The sequence below is a fragment of the Mixophyes fleayi genome, chromosome 1 (genome assembly GCF_038048845.1).
Source record: "Mixophyes fleayi isolate aMixFle1 chromosome 1, aMixFle1.hap1, whole genome shotgun sequence".
Classification (NCBI taxonomy): domain Eukaryota; kingdom Metazoa; phylum Chordata; class Amphibia; order Anura; family Limnodynastidae; genus Mixophyes; species Mixophyes fleayi.
In genome coordinates, this window is record NC_134402.1 from 241824005 (window position 1) to 241842407 (window position 18403).

The 18403-nt window shown below is 41.2% G+C and overlaps 1 protein-coding gene across 2 annotated transcripts in view; it reads right to left on the reverse strand.

Moving 5' to 3' along the window:
- The window catches only part of KIAA1958 (KIAA1958 ortholog), a 68590-nt gene extending 51269 nt beyond the window's left edge, over window positions 1-17321 (reverse strand). For both annotated transcript variants that reach the window (XM_075208542.1, XM_075208533.1), the window contains exon 1: window positions 17026-17321. The gene's annotated coding sequence lies outside the window, so the exon portion shown is untranslated. The remainder of the gene's footprint in view (window positions 1-17025) is intronic.
- Between the last annotated feature and the right edge of the window lie 1082 nt (window positions 17322-18403).

The following is an 18403-nucleotide window of genomic DNA, read 5'->3' on the forward strand; positions in this document are numbered from 1 at the left end:
CAGTCTGCTGCTGAAGGTAAAGCAGGGACAATGAAGCATGACAGGAGCCCCCCAGTAGCTCCGACCATAGCCCGAAGAGCAGTGGAGATGAGCATGCCCCTGACACTTTGGAGGAGAGCGGTTCAGACACCAGCGGTCATGCCCCGTTGCCCACCAGCGCAACAGAGTGCAGGTACCCAGAGATGAGTTCTATATAAGACCATTTTCGACCTTCTGCTAGTCGTGTTTTAAACAGAGGGTCAGAGAGAGGACATGGTATCTGTCCAAATGCTATCTAGAAACAGTGATAGCTCCAGGGTGTATAACAAAAAGCAGTACTGCCTGTACTGTGAGAAGCCCCTCTTAAAAATTGCCCGGCACATGGAGCATGTTCACCGCAATGAGACTGAAGTAGCCTAGGCCCTAAAATTCCCCAAGCACTCAAAAGAAAGGTGCATGCAAATGGCACAACTTCGCAATAAGGGCAACTTTGCACACAATGCTGATGCAATGAGGGCAGGCCATTGCGTTCTGGTTCCATGCAAACTTCCAGACAAATAGAGATGGATGCTGAAGGCTTCATGCACTGTGTAGCCTGCCAGGGCTTGTTTGCAAGCAAATACCTGTGGCGACACATGAAGAGATGCAAGCTAACGCAAAGGGGTAACAAGCTCACACCTGGCGAGTCCAGTCACTGTGCGCCTGTGCTCAGCCTGTTCCACCCGACATCAGTAATGGCTTTTGGAAGCTCGAGTGACATGATCCAGGATGAAGTCTTACTCGCAGTCAAAAATGATCGATGCATCATGCAGATGGGACAGCATCTGTTCAACTGGGTCGGATCAGATGTTGACAGGCACGAGTACATCCATCAGAAGCTTAGAGAACTGGGCAGGCTACTGCTACAGGCCAGAAGAGCTACCCCTTTGGAGAGGATGGAAGACTTTACCACCCCATCAAACTTTCTGCACGTAGTAGACGCTGTGAAGTTGGTACCTGGCTACGACAAGGAGACAGGTACATTTAAGACGCCCTCGCTGGCACTCAAGATCGGGCACGGCCTGCAAAACATAGCAAGCATTGTGGAGTGCCAAGCCATGATGGAGGGCTGCACTGCTGCAGTTGAAAAGCCACGAAATTTCAGGAAGCTATATGAGGCGAATCCAAGTGGAACATGCCTCAGCTCTTACCTTTCACGGAAGATGTGAAAAAGATGCACTAGTACCTCGATGAGAAGCAGCAAGCTTACTGGAGTGGGCCATCCACCAAGCCTATGGTTAATCATTGGGCACTACTTGCAAATGTCACCCTGGCACAGGTGACCTTGTTCAATCGAAGGTGGTAAGGGAAGGTTTCAAAAATGTTGCTGACTACCTTCTCCTCAAGAGATAACTCGGATCTCCACGAAGATGTGTTCCTAGTGCTTTCCGAGGTTGAGAGGAAGCTCTGCTGGCACTTCACTCCGAGGAAAACGAGGAAGAAAAGTCTCCACCCTGCTGACACCAGAGATGCAAGCTGCAATGGAACTTATCGCAGAAAAGCGTGACGAATATAGAGTGGATAGCCAAAATGTCTACATGTTCACCAGACCAGCTGCCTTGTCACACAAGCATCCCCACACACTGTCTTCCACGAAGAAAGCACATTGCCACTGTCTCAAAGGTCCTCAACATAAAGGACACAGAAATGGATCAATTGAGACTTCCTTGGGCACCACAGGGTGCACCGGCAGTATTACAGCCTTACAGGTTGAACAGGGCTGTAGCCTCCATGGGTAGGTGTCAGTGTAAGCGGGCATGTGGATGTCCTCAGACAGTCAAAATACATGACACTTTCCCCATCTTGCAGTCCGTGTCCGTACTTTATGCAAAGTCAAAGTGTAAATCTCATGTGGTAACTCTGGTGACAAACCACTCCTACACACACCCCACTGATTATTCTGTTGACAGGGCATTAGGAAAGGGGTGTCCCTATAGGCAATGTTCCAGACATGGGTCCTCACAATGCAATAAAAACGTGCGTGTGTGCGTTAGGGAATTTAGACTAGGTTTCAGTGGGGCAGGGACTGATTTGAGTGAATTCTCTGTACAGCACTGTGGAATTAGTGGCGTTACATAGACAATTATTGCAGATCTCAAATTCTCCATATCATCATATTTTTAATATATGCCTTTGAGGTAAATTTAAGCCAATCCAATGTGAAAATTATGGTCATGATAGAATTTATATTCCACCAGCCTCTTTCAGACCGCAGTAGGTTTTCCTCTATGATTATGCTCCAGCTACCATGCTACATGGTAGGAATATTGTTTTTCGGATGCGATTGTGAAGTCCAAATAGTTCTATCTTGAGGTTATCAGAGCATGCAACCCTCTTGGTATGTTCTCCCACAACTATGTGAAATTTCATTTCCAACAATCATTTTCTTTTTGCAATCCTCCCACCAGCGACCAGGCTACCTTTGTCTTCCACAGAAGAATAACTTTGCTGCAAGTGCTCATCTTATATGGATACTCTGTTTAGAGGACAGTCTGTTCTAGACAAATTAACAGTTGTGCTATATTTTCTCCATTTTTGTTTAGTTTATTTCTTTTTTTACAATGGTCTTCAAAGGGGCATATTCAATTCTCGGTGGAAACGCAGAAAATCTCGCGGTTCGCACACGATTACCGTTATTACGGTAATCGTGCGCGGAATAACCATTAATACGGTAATTTTCTTGCTGGATTTCAGCTCGCAGCTCCCTGAGCTGAAATCCAGCTAACTCTTACCGTATTAACGGTAAGTTTTCAAAAGAATTGAATATGCCCCAAAGAGCTCCAGGAATATTACGTTTGTGTGGTCTTCTTATATTCTTCCTTGATTGATGCATTTAATAAAAACTTTTCTCACAGTTGTTTTTAATGTTCTTTGATCTTCATGTTGAAGCTTGTTTGGAAACACTAACCTACTGTGGGGCCACTGACACACTGTTGCCGCTATTTTGATACCAATTGCGTTAGTTTATCTATACACAGATTTCAAAATTGATTACACTGGGGTTTATTTTGACATGTGTTATTATAAAGGGCAGGACTCCACAGGCATACAGGTTCACAGAAAATCTTTTTATATAGTTGTGTAGGAACACCAAACAGCAACACAGGTACAAGTGGGGGGGGGGGTCCCTAAAGATGGCACACACTCAGTGTGAGGAAATTAAATAGCGATTTAGGGCAGATACTTGGTAAATCTCTTATTGCCTGGTATATTATTTGCAGTTAGGAACATCTGTAAAGCAATTTTTTTTATTATTATTTTGAATTTTGTAGTGATTAGCGTTAAGGATTCACAAATAAATCCACTTTGATTCCATGACGTAAGAAATGCCAAAGGATTCAGTATTTTTTATATCAAATATTTTTCCCCTCCATCCCTTCCCATGTTCCAGAATGATTTATGACATTGAAGCAGAAGAGTTAAATATAGAGTAGTCAGGCAGCTCAGATGACACCAGTGGTGATCCATTAGAAGCAGGTAGCACTAACATATCATGATGTGTAGCAGTGAGTACTTTAAGTAGTCAGAATGGAGACACTGGAACAGGAGGAGGCAAAGGTAGCAATGGGGTGAGGCTCATGGCAATATAAAGCAAGTTGAGAAATACAGATTACAGTCTGTTTGACCTGCAAAGTGCAGTCATTCTTAGGGTATAATGGCAGACTGCCAAAAAAAGATCAGATATGAATATTTGAATTAAAAAAAATGCCTGGTTTTTAATTACTAAAAAAAACTAAATAGTGTCAAATGGAATTTTACATAAAAAAAAATAAAATAATGGATGTTCACTTTCAGATATCCTAGATATTATGCACACTATCAACCAGTAGTAAAAAGTCTAGAGTGGACACTCTAGGTTACTTGATTTTCTTTTACATAAATCACACTTATCCCTAACATGTATTCATCCCAATTTATGAGACATCTATTAACCTTCAGGCTGAAGGTGTCAGTGTTTAAATATTTCCCTAGATCATGTTTTTTTGCATCTTACAAACTAGACAGCTGAGTTTTAACTAGGATATGACGATTATGTAGTATATCTAATGACATTGTTATTTTCTGTTGAATTCATGTATGATAATGTATATTGCATGTAACCTTGTAATGTAATCTCAATGTGTGCTTGGCTAGAAGACATGAGTTTGAAGCTATGCAAGTATTTTGAAACTAGCTAGGACCGGGATAGATAAGGATTTTGAAGGAGTTTGAAGGCCCAAAGTTGTAAACCATCTATTCACTCAAGCAGAACAGAAGTGAGAGATTCTCTGAGGTGTCCAAACATACATCTTAGTGGTAAGATAATTTACTTCGGAAAGCTCTATGTCATTTTGGGAATCACTCTATTCAAAATGTAATTCATAAGATGTGTCTGAAGAGTCTGTAAGAATGGTTTAAAATTTTCTGCCTTAGTCAAGAAAGTGTGAATATTCTGGAGGGGGGGGGGGGGGGGGGGGGGTGGGGGCGGTATCACGACTGAAATGTTTCATTTTTCTCAATTGTGTTCCCTCACACACCAGGTCTTAACTATTAAGTAGTGACTTCGATTTTATTTCCTTTTTTATTTTCTGAAACTTATTTGTGCAACATATTGTATGTCTTTTTATTAATTTTTGTAACTAAGCCTTGGAACCATTTTTCAGATTAAATAAATTTAATCTAGTGTGTTGTCCATGATTTTTTGTGAACTTACGAAGCCTAGGGAGACTCATGCTACATGTGTATATGATTTAAGTGTGGAACATTAATAAAGTTGTTCTGGTGAACGTAAGGACACCATAATAAACCCTTTGTAGTGGCAGAAAAGGTATATTCATTGCTAAGCGACTATGGTGATGCCAGTCACGGTCAGCTGTTCAGATTGCTGTATCTGGGATAGGCTGGGTGTTCGTGACAAACGGTATATTCAGATGGCTTCTGGGAATATCAGCAAACAAACATTGTTTATTTCATCCATCCTTCCTCCTCTCTTCAGAAAACTATGGTCAAACTAGTACGTCTACATAGCTGTGCTATATCTGTATAAAAGCATAATAATGAAAAGTGCAATTTACGTTTAGAAATTGGACTTACAACCAACTCATCAGTCAGGACTTTCCAGAAATTTTCTATGGGGAAACATGTAAGCTGAAAAATTTGCAAATTGGTGCAATAGCATATGTGGGAAAACTATAATCTGTACATACTTTGCACAATAAAAATTATTTATTTTTATCATATTATGTCCAAAAAATAAGTCCCTGAACTGTGTTTGATAGGCTAGACCAGTGGTTCCCAAACCTTTTCAGTTCGCGGCACCCTTAGAGTCTCCATAATTTTTTCAAGGCACCCCTCCAAAATAATTACTGAGCAGTCCTGTTTTATTGTAGTTGGGTCAAAAAAAACGTAATAAGTATTTAGGTCAAGACAGAAACACTTATTTAGTTGTATGCAAAAATAATACACATAAATCCAAAGGGAAAAGAATAATATATATTTTTTTCAATTATATTTCTGTCAAAGAATAATTTACAGCTAACTCACACTGCACCCCCGCTGCATCATAATGCCCCCCTGCGTCCTCCTGCACCACCCCCTCACTCTGCGCCCCCATGCATCCCCTTCACTGTGCCCCTCCCCCTCACTCTGCGCCCCCCCCTGCATCCTCGGGACCAGGAAGAGGAAAAACAAACCAAAAAAACCTTACCAATCCGGCAGCGCCTGGGATCCAGCATCCTCCGCTCTCCTGCCGCTTGTCACTTAATGTCCAGCGTCATGACGTCACGCCTGACATTCAGTGGGAAGCGAGGATGCTGTGTCCCGGGCGCCACCGGATTGGTAAGTTGTTTTTTGTCCCCCTCTACCTGGCCGCGGCGCACACTTTTGGAACCGCTGGGCTAGACTATAAAACAAAACAAAAAAGTTCCAGTAGTTGAAGTCTCTGCATATCTCTCTCCTCTTACTACAAGATGTGATCCCCACTCAACCATATTTGTCATAAAGTAAGGTGAGCACCACGCTTCAGGCAGCTCCATGAAGAGATATGATAGGGGAGGTAGATGCTTATATGTCAAGTCTCAATGCCTTGGAGTTCTAAATGCTCTGCAGGAAGTGAGACTTGTCTTGTGAGAGCCTGCATCTGCCATCTTCCTTCATGCTGCCTCTTAACTTTTTTGCCATTGCTTCCAATTATGTGGTTTGCATGTCAGCTGTACTTTGCCTTAAGTCTGCTGCAAATTAGAAGCAATTCTGTATAAGTCATTAGTAACAGCAGCGGCAGAATGGGTAGAGCGCACCTGATGTCGCTGCACCACTGGGGCTGATACATTAGGGGGGGGGGGGGGGGGGGGGGAGACGGACGACATGTGCAGAGGGGCAGTGTGACAAGAATGTACTTAACTACCAGCGACGGGCATTATTACTTATGCACATTTTAATATGTTTATAACTATGCTATAGCTATGCAGATTGCAGGCAGCATAGTAGTTTGTGGTTAGCACTTTTGTCCTACAGCACTGGGGTCAGGAGTTTGATTCCTGACAATGGCCTTATCTGTGTGGAGTTTATATGTTCTCCCAGTGTTTGTGTGGGTTTCCTCTGGGCGCTCCGGTTAACTCCCACAATCCAAGAACACACTAGTAGCTTATTTGGCTGCTATCAAATTGACCAGAGTCTGTCTGTGTGTGTGTTAGGGAATTTAGACTGTAAGCTCTATTGTGGCAAGGGCTGAAGTAAGTGCATTCTCTGCACAGGGCTGCTTAATTAGTGGTGATATATACATAAATATAAATTCTTCCTCCAATAGAATATATACCGTATTTCCCCATGTATAGGACGCTCCACTGTATAAGATGCACCTATATAAATTATGTGAAAAAATTGAGGATAAACATTATCCTCAATTTTTTCGCAGAGTAATTGTGCAGCATATACAGAGGAGAGACGTAGTTCTAACGCTGTTGTCAATTCTGCCTTACCCTGTCAGATGCTTCCTCTGTCCAGTAAAGTCTTCTTGCTTCTGTCCATTCTGATCCTGATGCTGGAAAGCCGCTTACCGTCCTCTTCCCGATGACCGGATATCCAATCAGGACTTTGACAAGGTTCTGATTGGAAAAACGCCAAATGCAGAAACCGGAAGTGTGCGTTCCAACTGCGGTTCAGGCACCGCATCCGGTCATCGCGAAGAGGACCTTAAGCGACTTTCCAGCATCGGGATCAGTCGGACAGAAGAAAGACGACTTTACCGGACAGAGGAATCATCCGACAGGGTAAGCGCTACTACCCCTGTATAAGACGCACCCAGTATTTAGACCCAAAATTTTGGGGGAAAAGGTGCATCTTATACATGGGGAAATACGGTAGTTCTGATTATCTATTGCCCAAAATATAAAGAGCAATATGCACGTCTCCACCCACAATTCCTAAACAAAGGATCAAATCCATCAAGTTATTTTTATTTATTTTTTTGGAGAAAGATCTTTTTATAGAAGGGAGCATGTTAATTCACATCTGATGCCAATGTATTAACTATACACTTAATCATTTTAATTTATTTTCAAGCAATGTTCATCTAATGAAACTTTGTAGTTAAAATCGTGTCTACTCTACTTTATTCAGAACAGAATATGAAGGGTAATTAGACACTGCCCGACATCTCCTTGCTTCTCTTATGTGGATTATGTCCCACTGCTGCTCTCTGCTGACCTTTGAAAGTAGGCCAAATAAACAATAGCAGCAGTGTTTACATTTAAAACCAGTTTGCCTAGCAACTAATTTAATGCAATATGTTCATGTAAATAATATGTTGAAGATTGCAAACTTGCTCACTTTCATTTAGCAGTTGTCCTCTGATTCAAAGTATGACTTATTTAAATATTAAGTAGCACACTTTATTAAAAATTGATAACTCTAGCAACATATTCCAAAACAATAAATTCAAAGTAACATTTTACATATATGAGGTCATTTCTGAATCACAAAATGGTCAAGGTCAGCATAATGCTCTACAACTATCAGTTGACTCTTTTAGCCCGTGTTCCCTTCTAGGAAGAGGTGGTATGTTGTCAATTATCACCTATCCCCGACTTTGTCTGGGTGTGTAAGACATATCTTTAAGAAACCACAAGTTGTCCATAAGAAAAAACTGTTTTGCGTTTGCTTTTTAATCTACTTAAAATCAACTTAAATAATATTTTTAATACTATTGAACAGTGCCTAAAATGAAATATAATAAAAATCACCCACTATTTGTTTTTACAATTTTTTTCATGATTGTATTTACTATTCTGTCCGCTAGAAATCCATTCAGAACATAACGACTATCACCACATCAGGAGGATCTTGAAACACTCATTACCATCATATCATGTTCACTAATATTTGTTATAATTCTCTTTTTTGAATTTGAAAAACTCATTTACAAGAACTTTTCACTTACAAACCTTAAATAGGAAGAGATGGTAATAAATGCATGATTGACCAAAAATATTTTTTTTGCACTTAATTAAAAATATGGCAATTTTCATGCACTTCACATGATCCAGTAATTGACCGCTGACTGTAGCTCACATCCTACAGGGATCATCTACCACAGGGGGCCTAGGTATCTCTAGTCTCCGCAAGAATACAGTTATTCAGCCATACTAGTCCAATACGTGCTATGCCACTCCAGCCCCCCCAACACACCTGGAAGCGCAATTGGGTGGATATGGCTGGATATAGAATCAGCAGTGATGGGTAGCTTCCCAATATGCTCTTTACTCTGGCTGCCTCCAATGCAGAGGCCCATGGCTTCACAAACTTTGTGATCAGCTTCTCCCTGGCCATTTGGTCTTGCTGTAATAGAATGGCTGATCTGTCTCCATGTCCCTACACCACTATTTCCTTTGTGACAACCCAGCTTTGAGACATGTTCCCCCAATTCTCTGACCTGGAAGATTTACCTGGCTTTTCAAAGGGGCAGTTCAACCGGAATCTGCAGGTTAGACATTTCTTCCACTCTGCTAAGTCCCACCTATTGAGCAGACCACCTACAGCAGTTGAAAACCTCGCCTTTCTAGTCACTCCTCTAACGGCCTAATTTTAGTGTACTGAAACACAGACATACCAGTACTCCATTGCTCCACTAAAGCAAAGAAAAAAAAATAAAATGAAATAAAGCCACCACTTTTCAAACCAAAATTTCTTGATAAGAATAAAGATTGTCTTTGAAACATCAGTCATGACCCAGTGGCCATCCTTTGGGCATTTCCCATCACTCAAACTTTATGTACAAGGATAATGAGCGCGTGATATAGGAGTCATGACACAAACCAAAATAACCTGCAAACTACATTCCGGATACACAATCTGTAACAGACCACACAACCAATTCTCACAGATCCACAGTTAGCCACGTTTCGTACTTTTTTTTTTTTTTAATAGGCTCTATACTTGTCGCCTGGTCCCAAGGGTGGTGGCCATCTTGAAATTGACTTGCTGGGAGTGTTAATACCTGGCACCGGAGGGATTAAATCACCAGCGCTCAGCGCCGCGTGAAAGGTTATGAATAAAAATGTATTTTAAGATGTGCGCTGCAACGCTGGCTGGGTAGCACCCAACGCTGCAGCCTGGAAAGGGTAAAACCCCGGGAGTGTAAAAGTGTTTGTGTAGGTGCTGCAGCGCTGGTAAAGAACTGGTGCTCAGCGCTGAAGGGATTAACACACCGGGATGTTTATTTTAAATGTAAAAGTGCAATGTATATATGTATAATAAAGGAAGAGTGCTTACCCTGGGCTGGGGCTGCAGAGGCAGCCCTGGATCTCCTTCAACATCCGGCATCCAGCTTCAGTGGCTGCCGGAGGGACTTATCAACCAGCCTCCTGGAGTTAAATGGGTCCAGGAGGTGCAGGGCCTCCTGGGAGTCCCAGGAAGCTAAGTCCCTAGTTGGAGCTCCAATAGCATCAACTAGCAACAGGGCAGGGAATGCTGCCCCGGAGCAGGGTCCCTGGAAGTAACTTTGGGTGGGAGATTTAAAAGATAAAGCTCTCTCCCCAGACAGAGGCACCAGGGGAGGAGAATGGGCTGAGCCCCGCCTCTCCCTGGCAGCTCATGGACATTGGGGTGCAATGATAAAGGCGTTAAACTCTTTTTTGCCAATTCATGTGCAGGCTGCATGAATAAGCCCAGATTGGTTATGGGAGGACGGATTACCTCCTGCTAAAACAAGTCTCAAAAAGCTGTATCAAAAAGGCTCTGTAATTTATTAAAAGCGGTCCTTCTTGTATCATCTGACCTGAGCACGGATACCCTCAATTAGTCTGACTGCAAATAAACATCACTTGCTTCATAGACCTGCTTGGAAACTTCTCTATCCTATGACCTACAGATTAGACCCATCTTTAATCCGTTCCCGGGTGTTCTGATGTTTGGACCCAGCACCACCACTCTGCCCACTACCCAGCAGCTCTGGCCAGTGTGATAGGCTGGGGGGGATCAATCTACAGCAACCCCGAGCTATAGGACGAGGTCATGAGTACCAGCCCAGGTAACACCAGTAACAGGGTACGCTTGCAGCGTCAATCACGCCAAACCCGGTTCTGGATGCCGGTAAGGAGTCCAGTGGTGGCAGCACTTGTAAGCCCCTCCTACTGCTGCAAGAGGGTGCATTTGGGATACCGAAAGGGAACGGTGGCAAAGTAAGCCCAACAGCAGAGAGGGTGGCATAGGCAGTCCATCCTGTCACAATACTCAAACTGAATGCGATTTCAGAACCAAGTTTTTTTTCTAGCAGTTTTCCATGTTTTGCAAATGGACTCTTGATACATTGCACCGTCTGCATTTTTTCTCAAGACTCAAAACCTGCATTGCACTGCGAGATCTGGCAGTTGATAAATAATGCAGTTTCATGTGCGGTTTTGCATTTGATAGATTACACAGTTTGCAAACCACACTAAAAATGATGGTTTAACAAGACGTCACTTTAATAAATCTTGGCCCTAGTCTTGTTTTATAATTGTGATGGTTTACAATGCTAAAGTGCTTAAAAGTGTGTTGAAACTATATAAATTTGAATAAATAAGTGATACTAAAAGTTAAAAAAAAACAAGAAAAAGAAGCAGTACCTTGGAATGACCCATCTACCATAAAAACAAGTAACTTATCTCAGTTAAACTTACACTATATGGACAAAAGTAGTCTGATACTCGACCATTACACCAACGGGTACTGTAATCACATTGTATTCAAATACATAAACTTTAATATGGAGTTGGTCCCCCTTTTGTAGCAATAATAGCTTCCACTCTTCTTGGAAGGCTTTCCACAAGATGTTGGAGTGTTTCTGTGGGAATTTGTGCACATTCATTCTGTAGAGCATTTATGAGGTCAGTCACAGACGTTGGACAAGAAGGCCTGGCTCATAATCTCTGTTCCAGTTCATCCCAAAGGTGTTCAAGTCAAGTTCTTCCACACCAAACTCTTTAAACCATGTATTTGTAGTCCTTGCATTGTGCACGATGGAATAGAACAGGGCCTTCCCTAAACTGTTGTCACAAAGTTGAAAGCATAGAATTGTCCAAAATGACTTGGTATTCTTAAGCATTAAGATTGCACTTTACTGGAGATAAGGGGTCTAGCCCAAAACCTGAAAAACAGCCACATACCATTATCCCTTATCCACCAAACTTCACAGTTGGCATAATGTAGTCAGGCAGGTAACATTCGCTGGGCATCCGCCAAACCTAGACTCTTCCATCTGACTGCCAAACAGAGAAACGTGATTTGTCACTCCACAGAACACGTTTCCACTGCTTCACTGTCCAGTGTATGTGTGCTTTACACCACTCCATCTGACGCTTAGCATTGGTCTTGGTGATGTGAGGCTTGCATGCAGCTCGACCATGGAAACCCAGCGTTCTCCCCAGCACCTATTTACCGGGTGTTCCATCGGGCTGTTTTTACTTGCCACCCAGTTCTTGTAGGCCAACAGAGTCCTATTATAATAGGAGAAACAATGGTTTGTTCCATTAGAACAGGCACTATGCGAGCACTACTGCCAGCAGTTCGTGTTAGAGCACTGACAGGTGTGGGAAAAAACCTCCAACAATTTTCAATATTACGGCAAAGTATTACTTTACCACTACCCGGCTAATTCTTAATGCCACCAGGCTGGCAAAATTTTCTGGGGAGAACACTGGAAACCCCATTTTATTAAGCTCCCATCGAACATAGTTTTTTTGCTTACATTAATGCCAGGGGAAGTTTGGAACTCTTCAGCTATGGAACCAACAGAGCATTTGCGACTTTTATGCACCATGCGCCTCAGCAGTCACGGACCCCGATCTGTGATTATACATGGTCTTCCATTTCCTGGCTGAGTTTTCCTGTTGTTCCTAACCACTTCCAAATAATATCACTTACAGTTGACCGTGGAATATCTAGCAAGGATGAAATTTCCCGGACCGTCTTATTGCAAAGGTGGCAACCTATCACAGTACCATGGTTGAAGTCACTGAGCTCTTCAGAACAAACCATTTTGTATTACAAATGTTTTCAAATGAAGACTGCATGGCTAGGTGCTTGATTTTATACACCCCTCGCAACGGGTCTGATTGAAACACCTCAATTCAAAAATTAACAGGTGTTCAAATAGTGAATGTCTGACATACAGTTAATCATGCATAGCTATCCATGTAATTGAATGACAATTATTCCATGATACTTTTCACCCAGCACAATCAGTATTGAATATACCATGGAGAAACACAAGGTCAAATAAAAAGCATAGCAGTCACTTAGAATTGGTAATTCATAACAAGTGTGTGGGAGGCCTGAGAAAACGCTACAAATAACAGTGAGAAGACCAACAGCATGTGCAAGACTGTGACAGGAAAGACTCGTAAAATGGATAAAGAGCCCAAGTCAATACAAAACACAGAGTGAAGGTTCCCAACATGTAATGAGTGATCCATTTGTTTCCGTGGCAACACTATAATGTCTTCAAACACAGTCATTGTAGCTGAAGATAACGTCTTCCAATGCATATATTACCAAGAAAATATCAAATAGTTTAGTGAGAGAGGTGGAGAAAATGGATATGGAAGTTTAAATAGTGGCAGAACCTAACAATTACAATAAACAGCTATAAAAACTTCACTTCAAGCTGCTCATATTTTTAATGTGTTAGACCGGCCACAAGGAACAATCCTACTACTCAGCCTGAGCACCAAGTTACAGAATCAGTCCAATTTGGCCACACCTTAAAGTAGACAGACTGAACCAGACCCTGCCATTTTAAATCCAAGCTAACCAGATGGATCACATCCAGCATTACTGAGGTATGTTTGTGCAGTCAGAAAATGATCCCACACACAGGCCGACAGCTATTATTTTTGACTGCATTTACCAACATGTTCGATAATGAGACAATTGATTTAAAAGGAACTGTTATTGTGCATGGCGGATATTTTTAGGACCGCACAAGCTACCTCACCACCACCAGTTTCCCAATATCCCTGTAGATATTGCTGGGTATGCAGTCAGCAATAATTAACAGTACAAGTGTGTTAATCATGCCACCATTGTTTATTTCAACAAGATTTTCTCTTCATTCTGAGACAATACAGAAGACAGAATAGAAAGCCCATGTGATAAAGTGTTCTCATTAGACTAATCAGAAAACCAGATAAAAAAAAATGTTCACTGAACATACCATTAAAAACAAGATTAGATTAAACTAAACAAAACTACACTAGGCAGCATTAATAGGAGAATGATAAATGATATAACATCATGTAGTAGCAACACTTAGGGATTATTGGGTCCTTTCGTTGCTTAAAACCCAGCTCTTAAAGATATCCTTTTCTTGAAAAGCAAAAATTTTATATGGGCATAGTGGTCTCATTTAAGTAAACAGATAAAATATTACAATACCACTTTAAAAGTTGTAAGTGGAGAATTATTAAACATCTGATCAAATTTTTTTTTTAGTGATCAACAGTGTTATGCAATTCATCTATATGCGCAAGATCTTGCATTAAATGCATTTGAAATGAATGGGAAAATACTCCATTAAATTGTTCAAATTTAAATCAAAATAAGAAATACTATTGAGCTATTGTTTTCAATGGGGCTAGGTCAGTACCTGCTCAATCACAAGCAGCTAGCATATAAACATTTCTTTTGATTGGTTGAGATTTTCCCATCCACTTCAAAAGGCAAAGCATTTCATTTGAATTTTTGCACACACCGACAATGCATTGTTTACTCAAATCAACGGGAAAAGCTTTGCTCAGCAGAAAAACAAAACAAAAACAAAAAAAGCGCCTAAAACTGGCAATTTAAAATAAATCAATTTTTAATAGATTGGAAAATCCAGTGAATTAAATTATGATTTATTTAAGGCAATGTCAAACTAATTTTAACTTCTGAAATATCGGTTGATAAATCTCCCCGTAGTGTCTCATTTTTTCAATTAGATTTATATCAATGTATACCAGATGCTATCAGCAATGAAACATAATATTACTATAAGAAAGTCACATATTATAATAAGAGGCTAGCAGCAGTAACAATAATTGTACAAGTCTCAGAGTCAGACAGTGGTTCCTAAAGTTGGTTTATTTTCTGCTGAATAAAGACCAAGTAAAATCTGTTATTAGTTACATTAGATTAATCAAGTTTTAGGACTTGGTGAGGACTAGATGATTCTTAATTATGTCTGTCTGTTTTTACATCAGGACTTGAAAAATGGTATAGTTTCTATTTCACATGACTGTAAACCAATAATTAAGTCATTGAAATGTGAGAAATTAAAGGCAGCCATGTGTCCAGTTACCCTTGTAACCGAATACAAATCCATGTTATCCTTTTCAGTGTGTGAATAACAATCATCATCTATTTATATAGCGCCACTAATTCTGCAGCGCTGTACAGACAACTCACTCACATCAGTCCCTGCCCCATTGGAGCTTACAGTATAAATTCCCTAACATACACAAACAATAAATAACATCCCCAAGTATTACATTAATTGTGATAAATATGTATATTATAAACATGGGTGTCTAAGATTGCACTTCAATTCCATTTATATTGTTCATTTATGAAATCATATTCCCATGGTAAACATATTGATAGCACTGTGACTTCTGGGAGAGAAGTGAAGTCAAGTTATTAAAAGCGAGGGAGCAGTAGGATGTATTATGATTTTATTTAGCTTTTGAATGCAGAAGCCCTGCACATCCCATCCTTAGCACTTATACTAGTTTATACTTTTCAGCACAGTAATTATTGTGGCCACCTTAACACATGATTTGAAGCAATGGAAATGTACCTGATAGCACCACACTACTCCCACCTCTCCACTGTGGTTAGAAGAAAATAGAACATTCACCTCACCAACCATATAAACACATTGCATCCCTCTTGTATCAGAATAAATAGAAGCTTGTTTAATATTACTAATGTGCTGTAATCTACAGAATCTAATCAGATATTGCCTTTGGTCAGTCTAAAACTGCAAACATAAAAAGCATATAGAAGAGCACATTAAAACATGTCTGGCCTAAAATAGTGCAGACAGAAATCCTCTAAAAAGAGTACAAAAAATGTAAATGTTTACAAGTTGGTAAGAATATTTTTTTTGGGGGAAACTGATTAATGACACCCTTAATACACTAACTAAACAATACAACCAACTTTATTAGATTTGATCATAGACAAATATACATGGGCTGAAGAGATGGATCATAGCAGACAACATACCAGTCAGATGTTGATTGAGATCAGCAAGCATTTTGGGCCCATACACTGGGAAATTTGTGGCCACCTAAGTATAAACCTAATTGGAGGGCAAAATTGCAGCATGTACAGATACCTTTATAAATGACATGACTGGTGTTTTATGTACAACTATTTTGTACCTTAAAAATGCCCTTTAAGCACATGCATTTGTCACAAACACACAATGAAAACTCCGTCCCTTTTACTTTCAGAATCTGAAATCCGTGAAGCACAACGGGCACATTTTCAATGATAAATGTGTCAATTTGGGTGCAACAGTCTTTGCCCCAGTTATTATTATCGTAGATTCGTAGGGCGCCACAGTGCTCCGCAGCGCCGTACCATAGGGAAGACTGTACATACATAAAACAGGGACATACAAGATAGACAAAATTACACTCTAGCCCTTCACCACTTTATAAAAGTCACACACAATATAGACGGCAGATAATGACATTTGGTCCAACTAGTCGGCCCATTTTACTAATCTGACAGCACTATGCTCTTTCAAATGATGGTCAAATTACTTATGCAGTTAGCTGATCTATCATCTATATTCTTAGAACTTTTGTCTTTGCTAGACATGAGGTAATTTCATAATTTGGAGCACAATGTTCAAAATATGCTAAATCACATTTAACCCCGATTTCCCAGAAGCTGTTCCTGTAATCCCACTTTTCTCAAGACCATTTAGTAGTGCTCCTCATAGTGAAGGCTGGAAGTAATACTCAATGATTATGTATCTGGGTAAGATATTTATTACCAGCATGCTACAATATTACAGCAGTATTTATTTACTCTTGGCTACATCCATATGGACGTTTCGGAGCATTTCTGAAGCATTACTTTGATACTGCATATGAACTTTTCATATTCTACTACGTGAATGGGATTCTAAATCAAAGTGATCATAAACTCTGATTTTGTTTAGAAAATGTCAGATATAGGGATGTAAAATGAGTGTGGTTTTAATACACTTAATCTACATTATATAACATGGAAGACCAGATATCATACTATGTTCTCACTACCCCACATTATCAGTATGACATGTCAATTAACCATTGGGTGACAAAGGGGTCAGTCAAGCACTGAGGAGCAGACTACGCTGTAGTAGACACAAGGGCTTATTACTTTCCAAATCAGCGATGCCCAGCACATCCACACCATGATCACAGAACAAGCACTGGCAGGGCCGTGGTGTGCATTACAGACACCGGGTCCTATCTATCTACCCCCTCCGCATCCATCCATTTCCTCACAGACCTGGATGTAGTTGTTCTCGCAGTAGTCGGCCACCCGATCGAAATTTGTATGACTGTCCAGCAGGGCCCGCCGGCCACCCGGGATCTCCTCCTCCAGCAGCATTTGCAGCTCCGCCATGTTTCTCTTAGCACATTCTCCTCCAAGGAGCCCCGCTATACCGCGGAGGGAGAGCAAAGAAAGACGAGAGCGGGGACGCGCGGCAACTGAACTAACCTGGGACATGCGCGTCCCCGCGTACACACACACTCTTAGCAAGGGGGCGCGTCCATGCCTAATGACGGAGAGCCCCGTGAGTGCGCCTGCGCAGAACGGCTGGGCTGGAGCGGTGACGTGCCCAGTGTACGGAGCACGTTGATAATCTTGGAAGAGTGCCAGGGTTTTGTGTGACGTCACAGACGGCTGTCTAGGCGTTAACGCGACTTCTTGTTTTACAGAATATTTACTGTACTTTAGGGGATTAGGTGAAAACCCACATGAGTGTGAAGTGCTGGGCGTCATATTACATTGACATTGTACCTGTTAGCTTAGCCTTTTTTGGCAACGTAACATATGCAAGAAGACACTCATTTGCATGATGGCTGTAAGCGATCGAATTCAGACAAGACACAAAGGAACAGCGACTTCGGAGACTGGCAAAGGCAACACACAGCAAATTGACCCTCTCACATACCCTCCTTCTTCTTCCCGAGACTAGAAGCGTCTACTGTTAAAAATAATTAAAATAATTGTTACATAATCTCTAATACATGATGTTAACACGATAGCACAGAGCATGCTAGACTCTAGGGAAGCATCAATTTTAATCATCATTCAGACAATTTGGTTAGTAGTGTTTATTCCTGACACTGTGCTCCGAATGGAGGACATGTGTAAGGAAAGCACTCAGATAACAATGCAGACTGGGATCCTTGACCCCCATACTGACGTGTATTTTCCACATGGTCCACAATGAAGCCTCCATGCAGTTACTGACCATAGCACTCTTAAGACATTAGATAGCCCAGTGCAGTGGTTCCCAAACTGTGTGCCTAGGCTCCCTGGGGTGCCACGGAGATCTCACAGGGGTGCCTCAGCCAGGGCCAGTGGTAAGCAAGGCTGGGGACTACTTGGTAATTGTTTTGGCTTAGGGGTGTCTTGAAAATTTTTAGGAGAACCTAAGGGTGCCTTGAACTGAAAAAGTTTGGAATCCACTGGCCCAGTGACTGGAGTAAGGAAAAAAATGTTCACTGGTACAAATGACACATTGAGGATTTCTTCTTGAGGATCGTGAGGTAGCAAGGGTAGAGCTGTTTTCAGACTTAAGACACATTTACAACTTGAGCAAGGTTACAGTAAACATTTAGGCTTTAAGACGTGCTAACATTAGGCCTACGGTTAA